At 43.0% G+C, this 15,000-nt stretch overlaps 1 protein-coding gene and 1 non-coding gene across 2 annotated transcripts in view; one reads left to right on the top strand and one right to left on the bottom strand.

Moving 5' to 3' along the window:
• LOC123520131 overlaps nucleotides 1–15,000 on the bottom strand; it is a 38,428-nt gene that overhangs the window by 9,089 nt on the left and 14,339 nt on the right. The window lies entirely within an intron of this gene.
• Trnaq-uug lies at nucleotides 4,567–4,638 on the top strand. The gene has a single exon. It is a non-coding gene; the product is annotated as a tRNA-Gln (tRNA).

Here is a 15,000-nt window from a genome sequence, read left to right as displayed (position 1 = left end):
TACCCTCACCCTTTGCCACTACCAGAGAGAGAGAGAGAGAGAGAGAGAGAGAGAGTACTGGTAGTGGTGGTGGTGGTAGTGATGGTGGTGGTTCTGATGGAAGTGGTGGTGGTAGTGATCGTGGTGGTGGTGGTGGTAGCGATCGTGGTGGTGGTGGTGGTGGTGATTATGGATTATATTAATGAGAAAGTTACGTTAATGGTACTAGTGGTGGTTGAGATGATTACAATGGCAGTACTGGTGGTGGTAATGGTGGTGGCAAGGGGTGTGGTGGCTGTGATTGTGGTAGCTGAGGTGATAAAGATGGTGATTAAGATAGTGGTGGAGTTGGTGAGGTGGATTGGTAACTTTAAATGGAGATTGATTAGTGATTATCCTTATCTTTTTTCTGTGTGTGTGTGTGTGTGTGTGTGTGTGTGTGTGTGTGTGTGTGCTTCAAGTGTGTATTAGAATTAATGAGGTACACGCCCTCCTCGTGGTGGTGTGAGGGTGACAGTGTTTCCCCGCCAGCTCACTAATGGAAGGCTGTCAGCGGTGGACGCTTCTGTAACAATTACTGTGTGGCTTTTGAATAAAAAAAAGAAAAAAAAAACTCACGTTAAAGACTTCAGTTTATTGTACAGTTTGACACCTCACCAATTATCTCGTCACACTAATGCAAATAAGGAGAGTACAACCGGAGAAAGAAAACAAAATTTAACGAGATATCCCAACAAAAGGGTCACAAAAAACGTAACACACATTATTCACGATCATACAAAAAACATGAAGAAAAAAACCTGATAATAAATGCAAGTATATGCATATCACCTTTGCCTTCTAATTAATCACCTTGAGTAGTTTCAAAGGCTTATCTCGATGATTTGCACACACAAGCGCACATATTTGTCTTGCGTTGTAACCTTTGTAAGAACATTATTTGCACTTGACATATTGGCGATTTTTTTTTTCAAGAATATGTACATTGCCAAGTGTGACCTTCCATATTCCCTGACTGACAATAAGCAAGACAACAAACATTACATAGTAACATCAAGTAACAAAAAAACATACATACCATTTGTTTTTTTAAAGGACACAACGAAACCATATTATTCTGCCCGGCACTGGCATGACTGTGTTCATCTGTGCAACATCTCGGGCACCTCACTCTTAGTCCCTCACTAAACGAGAGGACAATGTGGCAATAATTTTGTTTTCGAGGGTGAATGTTGCTGATCGCTCAGTCTGAAGATGGCGATTCCTGAGTCACGAGATGCCGGAGCCTTACATAAGCGCCGCCTCACTCTCGCCTCCCTTGGGTGTGGTCCTCTTTCCTCTCTGCATATATAACGCTCAGCTCAAGAGTCTCCAGCAGCTTTTCACGCCGCTGCCAGGTGTCGCGACCGCCCTACCTCACCCCCTACACGATTGCCGGGGGCGCCTAGGCACTCCCTTCCCTTGCATCCTCCTAACCCACCTCCCTCCCATCATCTCGTTTGTCAACACCACGGAGACTAACTCTTACTCGGAATCTAATTTATCACTTCATTCTGTAAACCGTGGAATCCTGTATTAGTTTTGTCGCCTCGTCTTCAAACGTATCAGTTGCAGCTTACGTGTAGGGAGTCATTTAATTAAAGAGAGACACTGCTGCGTTAAAAGTAAAGGTTTTTTTCCATTGTTTCTTTTCCCCACTCACCAAGAAGCGCCTCCGAGCGTCCCCTTCATATATGGAAATGCGGGAGGCGCTAATGGACCCCAGGCGGTAAGTAATTATTTAAATGCCACGGAAAGGAATCCAGTCTTCATCTCGCGACACACGAGTATTAATGACGTTCAAATATTTTCCTTCCCTTTCTCTGGTGAGTAGGTCGAGATTCACCTGCCAAGAGGAGGGAGACGCGTGAAAGGAGGTGAAGGTTGGCTTTGGGGGGAAGGGGACGGGTGTGTGCTCTATAGGAGGCGAGGCGCTGTTGAAATGTGACGGGTGGTTGGAGAAGAAGAAGAAGAAGAAGAAGAAGAAGAAGACGAAGAAGGAAGAAGAGGAGGAGAAGAAGAAGGAGGAAAAAGGACGATGACAGGAGCGCACTACATCACAGAAGGAAAGTGACAAAAATCAGTCAAAGGGAGGAGACTCAACGAACTCACACACACACACACACACACACACACACACACACACACACACACACACACACACACACACACACACACACACACACACACAGAGAGAGAGAGAGAGAGAGAGAGAGAGAGAGAGAGAGAGAGAGAGAGAGAGAGAGAGAGAGAGAGAGAGAGAGAGAGAGAGAGAGAGAGAGAGAGAGACCAAAGAGATGGAGATAATGCACAACAGAAGAACGAATGAGTAAAAAAATTGATTGAGAATGTGCTTAGCGCCATCACTGTCAGGCTTTGGCACTCTTCTTTGAGCGTGGTGGTGTTGGCCCGTGACCCGCCCCGCCTTGGCAAGTCCCTCACTGTGACGCTTGCTACTGCTACCCTCCCACAGACACCCGTCCTGGACACTCCCGCCCGCCACAGAAGGGGCGATTATCTTGCTGTAAAGGCTGTTCAGATTGGCACGTTTGGCACTGAGGCAGTGTGTTGTAATAGTACTATAGGTCATTTGGATTGGCGACAAGAGGTGGTGCGGTAGTAGTGGTAGTAATGGTGGTGATTGTGTACTAGTAGTAATAAAACTTAGCAGAAGCAGCATAGAAGTTCCGCTTTACCTATTCATCCACGAAACTCGATCCCCGTGCCTTGGAGCTGACCTTTGTGGCTCAGTAAAGCAAAGCAAGGCAAGGCAAGGCAAGGCAAGACAAGGCATGCGGGCATTAAACAAATGTGAGGTCGAGTGCTGCGCGGGGAATGGACGGCCGGTACATTTCACTCGGCCATTTATTCTTTCTTCTACTTTTTTGGGGACTCGTGGCGTTTGAATCTTATCTCTTGAAGGAGGAGAAGTTTCGAATTATTTTGCCGTCACTTGTTCTTATTGGCGATGCTTAGTGCTGGTGATTAATATGAGGCAAATGTAGTGGATCCTTTGCTTTCTTCTAACAGTTATTCATCACATATACAGCACGTGGCGACTCCTGAGTTACCAAGACTGATCTATAAAGTTTGGGGAGTCTTTGGAAAGCTAAGGCCAACACCAGAAAGAATATCACATTAAAACCTCACTGTTAAAAAATGTATGACAAGATGAAGGTAAATTAGGAGAGTAAAGGATTATCTAGTCTCAGGTCTTACTCTCTATTATGGACAGTGACACAGGCCAGGAAAGGAAATTCATATTAATTGCTGATCATTATAGAAAAGATATATTTGTAGTATGTTTGAAATCCGTCTCGTGTTTATTGCATAACTATTCATCACAGTCTTCATGAAGTGTACTTAAGGAGCAATGTTGCGCTGTGAGACATAAAGATTCCACATTCATAGGAAAATAACAGTCTAGTAATATTTCATGAAAATATATAACAATCTGCTATTCATATAAACACTATATGTGAGGTTATATTTGTAAGGACTAACTAATCTTCTTATCATTTACTATTGCCACTGTTGCTCACACTACACTAAGTGCTCTCCTTCCTGCCTCACTACGCGCTATTCTCTGCAATCAGCATCACCAACCTCCACGAGTTGACTAAAAGAACTGTCATTTTGAAGCCAAGTGGTGCAGTGCGTCAGAACACACACACACACACACACACACACACACACACACACACACACACACACACACAATGAAGGTTTTCATGAGTTTCTCTCTCTCTCTCTCTCTCTCTCTCTCTCTCTCTCTCTCTCTCTCTCTCTCTCTCTTTCATTACATTACGATCATATTATATACATGTATTAATATTATTATTATTATTATTATTATTATTATTATTATTATTATTATCATTAGTAGTAGTAGTAGTAGTAGTAGTAGTAGTAGTAGTAGTAGTAGTAGTAGTAGTAGTAGTAGTAGTAGTAGTAGTAGTAGTAATAGTAGTAGTAGTTGTAGTAGTAGAAGGGATAGTTGGAACAATAATAGCAGTTGTGGTGGTGGTAGAACACTCTGAACTCGTAGGAAGAGTAATAATCACATTAGCACCGACATGAACTAATTCCTGCCCAATAAAGGAGACTCTTACTGCAATAAGGAAATAGAAGAAGAGCGTTCTAGCAGTAACTGTCAGTAACGTGCACACACATCTGAGACAGTTGAGACTACTTACGTTAATGGATCTTGTGATCTATATAGAGTATGTATCTATGAAACCACCTCTCTGCTCTAGACAGTGAAATTCACTATACCTCGCTCAAATCTTGTGCTCGTAGAAAAGGCAACACAGATGTCATTAGGTCACCGATGTCAGTTGGTGAGAAGTGAAGGCAAGAGAAACACTGACGAGAAGGAGCGAGTGTGTTTGGTAGGTTAGGTGAGCAGTACACTTGCTGTCCACAGCTGTATGTGTGTGTGTGTGTGTGTGTGTGTGTGTGTGTGTGTGTGTGGTTTATATGATATGTTCTAATTTTCCGTCTTGCATCTACAGTAAGGAACAAGAGTACCTCCTCCCCAGCGGGCAGGGTCCCATGGTGTAATGGTTAGCACTTTGGACTTTGAATCCAACGACCCGAGTTCGAGTCTCGGTGGGACCTAACGGTGTTGGTAATACTTTTGTGTGTGTGTGTGTGTGTGTGTGTGTGGATGAGTAAGAATGTGCATGTGAGTGTTGAGACCTATAGTACAGGAGGTTTTCTTTGTTAATTCATGTACATATTCAGGCATCCCTAAACTGCAAGCTCACACACTGCAATGTTTAGGCATCCCTAAACTGCAAACTCACACGCTACAATCAAGTCGTCATGTCAACAAAAGGAAGAGCAAACTCATCACCTACAGAGAGAGAGAGAGAGAGAGATTCTTGAATTTCTTTTGCTGTTGCTGTTTATAATATTCATGCCCTGTTGTCAATTATCAATCATAAACAAAAACGAAAAACATATATACCACCACTGCACTGTAAAAAAAAAAAAAAAAAAATCAGAGGATCATCCCCTTTAGTAGCAGTGCAAAAATAAACGTTCACACTGCGACCTTAATAACAGACCGTGAGTGTCCCATAAAACATGAAATATTAATCTACACTCACCGTCATTGAATCAAAAACCTAATTTCGACATGATAATCTGAGTAATCCAATAAAGCTTATGTAGAGTTTACGGTCAGGCCAAGGGATGAACACGGCGCGGGGGCGAGTGAGCTGCCCGCCACTACCACCACACGGCAAGGCACGGCACGGCACGGCACGGCAACAGGGGCGCGGCTCTCTCCCTGACGTCACGTGATAAAGAACTAAAAGGTAAGGAAAAAAAAAGAGAGAGGACTAAGGTTACGCTACTCTAAGATCATTAGTCTGTCTGTCTCCACCTCTCTCTCTCTCTCTCTCTCTCTCTCTCTCTCTCTCTCTCTCTCTCTCTCTCTGCTAACTACACATTCAATATTTTTTTGTAATTTTAGTTGCTGGCAACAAAAACTAAAGACAAAATTATATGCATCCGTGTATTTATGGAACATTTAACCTTAAGACAGATAGGTGTAGTTATAGAGACATACAAAGAGAGAGAGAGAGAGAGAGAGAGAGAGAGAGAGAGAGAGAGAGAGAGAGAGAGAGAGAGAGAGAGAGAGAGAGAGAGAGAGAGAGACGTAAGCAAGTGCATTTTTTGATGAAACGTTTTTGAAAACTGTTTAGTAGTGGTGTTGAAAGTGTTCTCTCCAGTTTCCCTTACAGTTGACCTTCCCGTGTCTCACCGATCGCAGGTGTTTACAGCGAGCGCCGCCACACAGCCGGGAACCACAGCGACTCCCACCCACCACTCCCATTACTTATTGCTGTTACTACTCTCAATGCCATTACTACTACTACCAATACTTCTACTACTTTTATTCATATTCCAACTACTACTACTACTACTACTACTACTATTACTACTACTACTACTACTACTACTACTACTACTACTACTACTACTACTACTACTACTACTACTACTACTAATAATAATAATAATAATAATAATAATAATAATAATAATAATAAAGATAATAATAATACTTTTGCTACTGCTATTTACTACTACTACTACTTCTACTACTACCAACATCATTACTACGACCACATTTCTACTATTCCTTCTAATATTAATACTTCCCTTTGTTAGAATGAGAGAGAGAGAGAGAGAGAGAGAGAGAGAGAGAGAGAGAGAGAGAGAGAGAGAGATGCTTACCTAAACATATTGCTCCCTCGTTATCAGAGACAACAGCTGTTCACTTCCATCAAATCTCTACGGCTTAAAAAGATCAATAAGAGCGAAACCCACATTGTCACTTTTCCCTTCAGTCCTTCCAGTAACTCAACCATGGAATTAGGTAGCTTTAATCATATATGGATTGTCTAACCTAACCTAACTTAACTTAACCTAACCTAACCTAACCTAACCTAACCTAACCAAACCTAATCTAACCAAACCTAACCTAACCTAACCTAACCAAACCTAATCTAACCAAACCTAACGAAACCTAACAAAACCTAACCAAACCTAACCTAACCTAACCTAACCTAACCTAACCAAACCTAACCAAACCTAACCTAACCTAACTTAACCTAACCAAACCTAACATAACCTGACCTAATCTAACCTAACCTTACCTAACCTAACCAAACCTAACCTAACCTAACCTAACCTAACCTAACCTAACCAAACCTAATCTAACCTAACCTAACCTAACTTGGCGGCCTCCTTGCAGCTTCCCTCTTGTCTTATGTTCCTACTATTCATATCATTCCCTTCTTTTTCACTTTTCACTCCCCACAAGAATCCTCTCACACTCCTGCACACATTCTATCTTCACTGAGGTTATTCCTGCTGCTGGCTGTTCCTTACTCGCCCAAGACCCACAGCCACCGCCCACCGCACCAATGTGTTCCTTTCCGTGTTTGGTGAGGTGAAGGGTCAACTTCGGAGAGGGGAAGCAGCGACACACTCACTTAATGTATGCCAACGACCTCATATACATATAGTTGTGGGTTTAGGAAACTGTCTTCTTCCTCTACAACTTTACATTTAGAGAGAGAGAGAGAGAGAGAGAGAGAGAGAGAGAGAGAGAGAGAGAGAGAGAGAGAGAGAGAGAGAGAGAGAGAGAGAGAGAGAGAGAGAGAGAGAGTACAACAAACATCTCTCTACATATATGAATCACATCTTTAACTAGCTTTCTCTAACAGTGAAATTCCCCGAAACTAGGGTAATAAATCACTTTCAGAGAGAGAGAGAGAGAGAGAGAGAGAGAGAGAGAGAGAGAGAGAGAGAGAGAGAGAGAGAGAGAGAGAGAGAGAGAGAGAGAGAGAGAGAGAGAGAGAGAGAGAGAGAGAGAGAGAGAGAGCATAACAAAATTTTTTTCTACACATATAAATCCCATCTTTAAATAGCTTTCTGTAATAATGAAATCCCTCCAGATTATGATGAAAAATCTGTTTCATTTAGGAGTTTCACGTAACATTGCTAACTTACGTGTCCAATATTTCATTCCCTTCAATGTTCGATTTTTTGTTGTATTTTCTTTATTCATTATTATTTAACAGTGATTTTTTTTATATCTATACACTTTAATTACTTTCTGCAGCAATGGAAGGACATAATTAACCTCCAGTTCTTTGTTTTGTGCTTATCTTGCAGACATTTTCTTTCTATCCGTTCTAAATGCTAAGAAAAGACGAGCAATTCTTTTTTTTTTTACGCAAGAGAGGAAAGCTGGGTAATGACAACAAAAATTAAGAAAAGGCCCACTTAGTTGTCAGTCTCCTTGCAGGTCCAAGAGAGTTGCCCAAAGGAAAGGGATGGTATGTCTTGAAACCTTCCCTCTCAACCCCTTCAGTACCATAAGGCGGTTTCATATTCATTCTGCTTACTATTCGGTGATTTTATATAGCTTCAGAAACTTAAGTGGGGGCTGAAATAGTGAAGACTCTGGCCATTAATCTTCTGACCTTCACAGACCCTACTTAATGTAAATAAAATCACCTAATCATACCCAAAACTCAAGGTAAAAAATGTGTCCCCGTACTGAAGGGGTTAAAAAAATTTAAGTCATATGAAGCTGGAAATACAGAAGCATAGGAGAGAAAGGGTTAAGAAGGTTCGTGATTTACAGGCACATTAAAGGATACATCGCCAACAAGGTATTATGGAAGTCGTTCAACAAGTGAGCGTCATTCGCCTGTCAGCGAGGCACATAATGAGTGCTGTGTTGATGCCAATTACTGCCAGCTTACACGCCAGCGACGGTGGTGGTGGTGGTGGTGGTGATGGTGGAGATGCTGGTGATAGTGGTGGTGGTGGTGATTGCAGTGGTGTGGTGATGGTGGTGGTGATCGTGTTGGGTGGGGTGGTGATGGTGGTGGTGATTGCAGTGGTGATGGTGGTGGCGATGGTGGTGGTGATCGTGTTTGGTAGGGTGGTGGAGGTGGTGGTGGTGGTGGTGATCGTGTTGGATAGGGTGGTGGTGGTGATAGATCAATATAATTTCTGTTATTTGTTTTTTACAACCATTTATGTTGTTTGTACTACTACTATTACTACTACCAATACTATTACTACTATTACTACTACTACTACTACTACTACTACTACTACTACTACTACTACTAGACAACAACAGGTATTCTTGAACCACGCTTGTCACCTGGTATCTTGGCTCACCCACAATCGAGAGAGAGTTGGTTGGGGAGGGAAAAATGCTGACGATGAACACGTTAACCTTGTTTGGAGCAGACAAGTAATCTTGTTCACACAGCAGGCAAAGGATGACAAGATGCCTGTAATCACAACAAGACTGGCGTATGGCAGTCCAAGGCACGTCAGGGCTCTTCAAACAGACGATAGACAAGGGCGTGTTAGGCAGTCCACAGTTCAATATTAGTTTATCAGTAACAATCTTCACACGTCAACATTGGACTGAGCTGTCACCGAAATACACCATGATTCACACGAAAGTATCACCCATAAGAGGCCTCAGAGCTGCCCGGGAGTCAATCAGGACAGGGCAATGAGGAGGATATTAGCAAAGACTCCTCTCCAGAAATTAATCAGGATCTCCCGCTTACTTTGAGCGACGCTACAGTCAATGAACAGGTGGTGTGAGCTCATGCCCCGTCCAGGTCGCCACTCACCCCAGATAGCGGTCAATAGTCTCCGTGAAGCAAATGAGCCATACAGCCATGGCTGCGGTCACAGGTTGTGGCACTACGCGGCAGACAAGAGTGAGCACGATCCCACGCCTAACGTCACTCTTATGGGGGAAAATGGGAAAATAGAGAATGGTTGAAATGAGCCTGGAAAGTATGAAGCCGTGCATTCTATTGTCAGATTTGTCAAGTATTTTCAAGGAACAAGACGCAGAACAACAGTAAAAGTGCGTCACTTGAGTTTGTCATGAGAGGTGCACAGGCAGGTCAAAACACACACAACGGTATATTTGATTGTAGGGAAAGTATAACATTTCAAAGCAAACATCTGGGGAAGTAAATAAAGTAGAATAGATAAGAGAAATCATAAATAGAACAAAAATAATAACAACACAGGGAACAGGTTGGCCAGCTCGTGGAGGATGTGCTCACTCTGTGGCCAGTACAGCGGGCCAGCAGGGTGGGGGGGGACACAGGATAACAGCCACAGAAAAAAAAGGACGCGCATTGTTTCAATTCCTTGATTTAATTCATTAAAGTTATCAATTTAAGTAGGTTTCTCATTCAATTGCTTAATCTTTATCTAAGTCTACATGAAGTGAGGTATAACTATATATATATATATATATATATATATATATATATATATATATATATATATATATATATATATATATATATATATATATATATATATATATATATATATGCTTAGAGAGCCACACACAAACACTGATTCAAGATCATGTAGCAATTCACAGAAGAAAGCCAATTAACATAAATCAGAGGAGAAATATTTGACAATAAGCAGGTGCAGAGTACGAAAATATGAATTGTTTGTTGTGCCACAGCCCGTGCTCTCCGCGCCCCGTGCCCCTTGCCCTCAAAGTCACCTTACAAGTGAAAGAAGGAATACGAACAAGAGGCAACATTACGTACATGTCTCCACTCAGCAGCAAGGTATCATCGTCTTCTCCCATGGCCCCTACATAACGAGAGTGCTAACCCATGGCCAGGCCACGAGTCTGGTGACGCCTTTACAGCATCCTGCCGCTGAAGGGACACACTGCTGCAGTGGTCTTCAAGATAACAGCCACGGAAGACGCGTACTTGTAAGGCGGTATCAGTATGTACAGTGGAAACACGAGTCACTACAGTGTGGCACACCATAAAGCTTTGTCGGGCAGGGCCAGGACCACTGGATTACCACAATGACTGATGGATTGCGCTCTACGGTGGTCGCTCACATTTCACACACTTGTTGCTTCACCACTCCAACACTCGCTCCTCGCGCCACAACACTTCTCCCCTTTCCTCCACTGCCTGTCCACAACTGAGCCACTCTACTACCTACACTACCAAGCTGTGATCTATCACCACGCCCATGGGCGGCCCTCTGGCGCCAGAACCCCACGTGGCTCTTGGGCTTGGCACCGCCCGGACACAGCCCACCACTGCAACACTTCTTCACGCCCCATACAACACATCACATCGCTGGCTGCCCAACTGCACTTAGTTTCCCTTGCCCGTGTCTACTGATAGACAGGCGGGCGAGATAAGGGGGCTACACGAGAAGTGGTGGCACAGCTCACGTCACGCCCGCCCTTTCACTGCCGCACTCCGCCCGCCACGCACAAAGGTACAGAAATAACTCGCCTCTGTTTTCTCGGCACCCTTCACGCCACCTAGGCCGGCCCTCCGCCGCCTGCTGGCCACGGTGCTCCTACTGTCCCTCATCTTCCTTCTCCCTGGTCACGCCCATTTTTCTCGACTGACAATGTCCACGCACTGAGTGACAGCTGCACCTGTCGGCTGAACTCACAACTAGCGAGCGTATTATATAACTGCCCCGGGGCATAACTGCTGCGCTGCCTCGCTCTGCGCCACCCACCCACAACCCACCCACCACCGGACCTCCACCAGTGCTGCTTGACGCTTCTTTTGGAAACTGTGCTACACTTCAACCTTTTCTTTATTTGACTGGGCTAAGCCGAAGCACTTCCCACGTAGCAAACATTGATTTTATCACGACCATCACGTCTGCTTGGAACATATCCATTAGGCTGCACCCTCCCGCTGCATAATGGTTCGCTGTCCTCCCCTGCTCCTCACACGCTCTTCATGGACGCAATACTCAAGCTTATCTTAAAAAAAGTCAGTAAGGTAAGTAGAGCCCAACACCTGGCTGCGATTACTGGCGCTTCAACACCCGTGTCACGCCACACAACCCACCGCCTCCCTCACCTTGCCCTCAGCTTTCCCTGTCACTGCTTAAGAGAGAGCAGATTAATGGCTTCATGATACAGTTACGGCCAATCATTCTTTATTACCAACACCAAGAAAATCTTAATGCATGAATTTGTTGTTTTATTAAGATATTCATTAACAGGAATAATATTATTTTGATATTATCACTGTAGAAGAAAACGATATCTAAATAATAGGGATACATATATATATATATATATATATATATATATATATATATATATATATATATATATATATATATATATATATATATATATATATATATATATATATATATATATATATATATATATATACATTCAAGATAAAAGACAATTTACCCAAAATAACAAAAATGACCATGCAACATGCACAAAGAACCAGCCCTCTTGTATCGTCCGCAGCAACACCCATACAGCAGGCACCGCCGCCCCCACAACACTGAAGCAATGCCACTGTGCCCTAGGTGACTGACAGCCCCCCGGCACCCCGGCAGACCTCGTCTGAAGGGTGGGGTTGGCCAGCGGGTAGCAGTGTCCGGGCTGAGGGATTGCACTTGCCGCAGTTTGTTTACAGATTTATTTATAAGATAAGAACCACAACGTCCAAAATACGCGTGGAGAGCTAAAGATAGCCACGCACGCCCTGGCAAAAAGTCGCACCTAAAGTTTGGGAAAAATCAAGGAAAGAAACCCACTACTCTCTCTCTCTCTCTCTCTCTCTCTCTCTCTCTCTCTCTCTCTCTCTCTCTCTCTGTCTCTCTCTCTCTATATATATATATATATATATATATATATATATATATATATATATATATATATATATATATATATATATATATATATATATATATATACATACACAATTTTTCAGACTTTCAATAAAAGATATGATGTCCAGAAACTATTTTCAATCAAACAGCTTGAAATGTGCCAGTTCTTGCTCATGTTTCTGCTCACAATTAACAAGCTTTCCTCGGATGACTGAAAAGTTTATTGTACAAACTAATAATATTCTTATTTTGTAGCAAAACAAAAGTACTCTTTATATTTCCTCTTAGTAAATAAACTCCTCTTGCTTCCACGAATTCCGGACAGAACACCATAAGCTACGTATCTGTGTTCTTCCTCTTTTCTTGGGCACCCTAAGGAGGGAAGCGGTCCGGACCAAGGCGTCTCATGACACAGTGTTGTTTATTACCCCTGCCAGGCCCCGCCAGGCCCCGCCATTACCCGGTGAACTACTATCAATAGAAAAGTAGAAGTCTGGTTCCCACAGTTTTTGGCAGAGAGAAAGAGAAGAGCAACTATTTTTGGCCACGACTCTGGCCAACCCCGCGGAGACCCAAGCCTTGGTACTGAGAGAGAGAGAGAGAGAGAGAGAGAGAGAGAGAGAGAGAGAGAGAGAGAGAGCAGAAAAGAAGAGATGAATGATATCAAAGGTGTTCAGTAAATTAACTAAAACTTTAAAGCAAGTGGTTAAAGACTCCTAAAACTGAGCTACAGGTAGATTCAATCCCTTCACTGGTAAAACACCCAAGTGACCAGAAACTCTGCCTTGGACTATGTGACACTTCCGTTCATGTAATATCTCCCTTTGTCGATTTTTATGACTTCAAGAGAGAAAGTCAATAAATCACTTTACAGTACATCCAAACAAATTCAGAACCACCTTCACTACCAACACTCGCTTCCACCGTCACCATTATCGCTAACCACCACCATGCCCCCACCACTGCTCACCACACCCATGCTAACAGTAGAAGACAACACCAACAGGAACAAGAATAGATACAACACCAACATCATAGAAAAGTAACCGCTTCACCGCCATGAAGATTTACCACCACCATCACCACTAACACTAAAACAGCTTGACAAATCAGAATATATCAAAGAAATATATTCTGATGACCACTATTACCACCACCACCACCACCACCACCACTATCCAAACACCAACAACAACACAGTAAGTAGCAAGACGTCCCTTCATTACCACTACCTACACCACCATCATTGATGATGATGATGGACACACACACACACACACACACACACACACACACACACACACACACACACACACACACACACACACACACACACACACACACACACACACACACACACACGCAAAAGGCCATGCAGTAAGGAAAAGAAAAACTGGGTTAAGTAGGATATGCAGCAAATACACACACACACACACACACACACACACACACACACACACACACACACACACACACACACACACACACACACAAGCACACAGCAAACCCAACATTCACACACTATTTAGAGTCACACGTGCGTATTAATGTTTAACACACAAGGTCACACAAGACATCTTTAGAGGGAGGGTTGTGTTCTCGGGGATTATGAAAGAATAATTACTACTCCCTTGCTAGTACCATGCCGGGTGGTGGTGGTCGTAGTGGTGGTGGTGAGCCGTCACAACACTCCCTGACTACGGCGATCTTAATCAAGCCAATTGGTTCAGTTTATGCTTCAAAAATTGCTATTTTTTGAAGGAGAGTGAAGGATATGAACTCCAGCAAAAGAAATATGCCAGGATGATTATGGTGGCTATGTAAAATGCATGAGAGAAATAGGGAAGGATAGTGGTAAGCTTGTTGTTAGGAGGTGTGTGTGTGTGTGTGTGTGTGTGTGTGTGTGTGTGTGTGTGTGTGTGTGTGTGTGTGTGTGTGTGTGTGTGTGTGTGTGTGTGTGTGTGTGTGTGTGTGTGTGTGTGTGTGTGTGTGTGTGTGTTGGGAAGTTAAGGGGGTCACGTTCCGGAGGCCTATAGATTAGGATGAATATTGCAGCAAATGGGGCGCGTACGAGGTAGACATTCCTGTTTAAGGTGCCTAAGCAAGAACGTACTAGTGATGTTTGGTCTCTTGGGCTTACATACATACACACACACACACACACACACACACACACACACACACACACACACACACACACACACACACACACACACACACACACACACACACACACACACACACACACACACACACACACACACACACACACACACACACACACACACACACACACACACACACACACACACACACACACAGTCTGTGTATGTGCGTGCGCTTGCTGTTTACGCTAGAGATATTGAAGCCTGTATGTTTGAAGTAACCTGACAACAGTTACAAGCACTGCAAAATCTGTGTAAGAAATGAGGATGGTACAAGATAGAGTGACCATACTAAACCAATACAACGTTGTAAAAACAAGAAAACAAGTATTCACAATTTTATAATATTAAAAGAGAAAACAGATACATGCTTCACACAAGTCACAGATAAGAACATAGAACAATATAACGCAAACCTCAACATTCACATAAACAGATAAAAGACACAAGAATGGCACAGTACTAATTCAATCACTGCCCAACACATATCACACTGCCTACAGATACTAGACTTCAGGGACTTCTTAACCCATTCAGTACCATGACGTGTTTTCATCTTCATTCTGCTTACTACTTGGCGACTTTATACAGC

This window comes from Portunus trituberculatus, chromosome 46, assembly GCF_017591435.1.
Source record: "Portunus trituberculatus isolate SZX2019 chromosome 46, ASM1759143v1, whole genome shotgun sequence".
In the NCBI taxonomy this organism is placed as follows: Eukaryota; Metazoa; Arthropoda; class Malacostraca; order Decapoda; family Portunidae; genus Portunus; species Portunus trituberculatus.
This window is presented reverse-complemented; position numbering and strand designations above follow the sequence as displayed.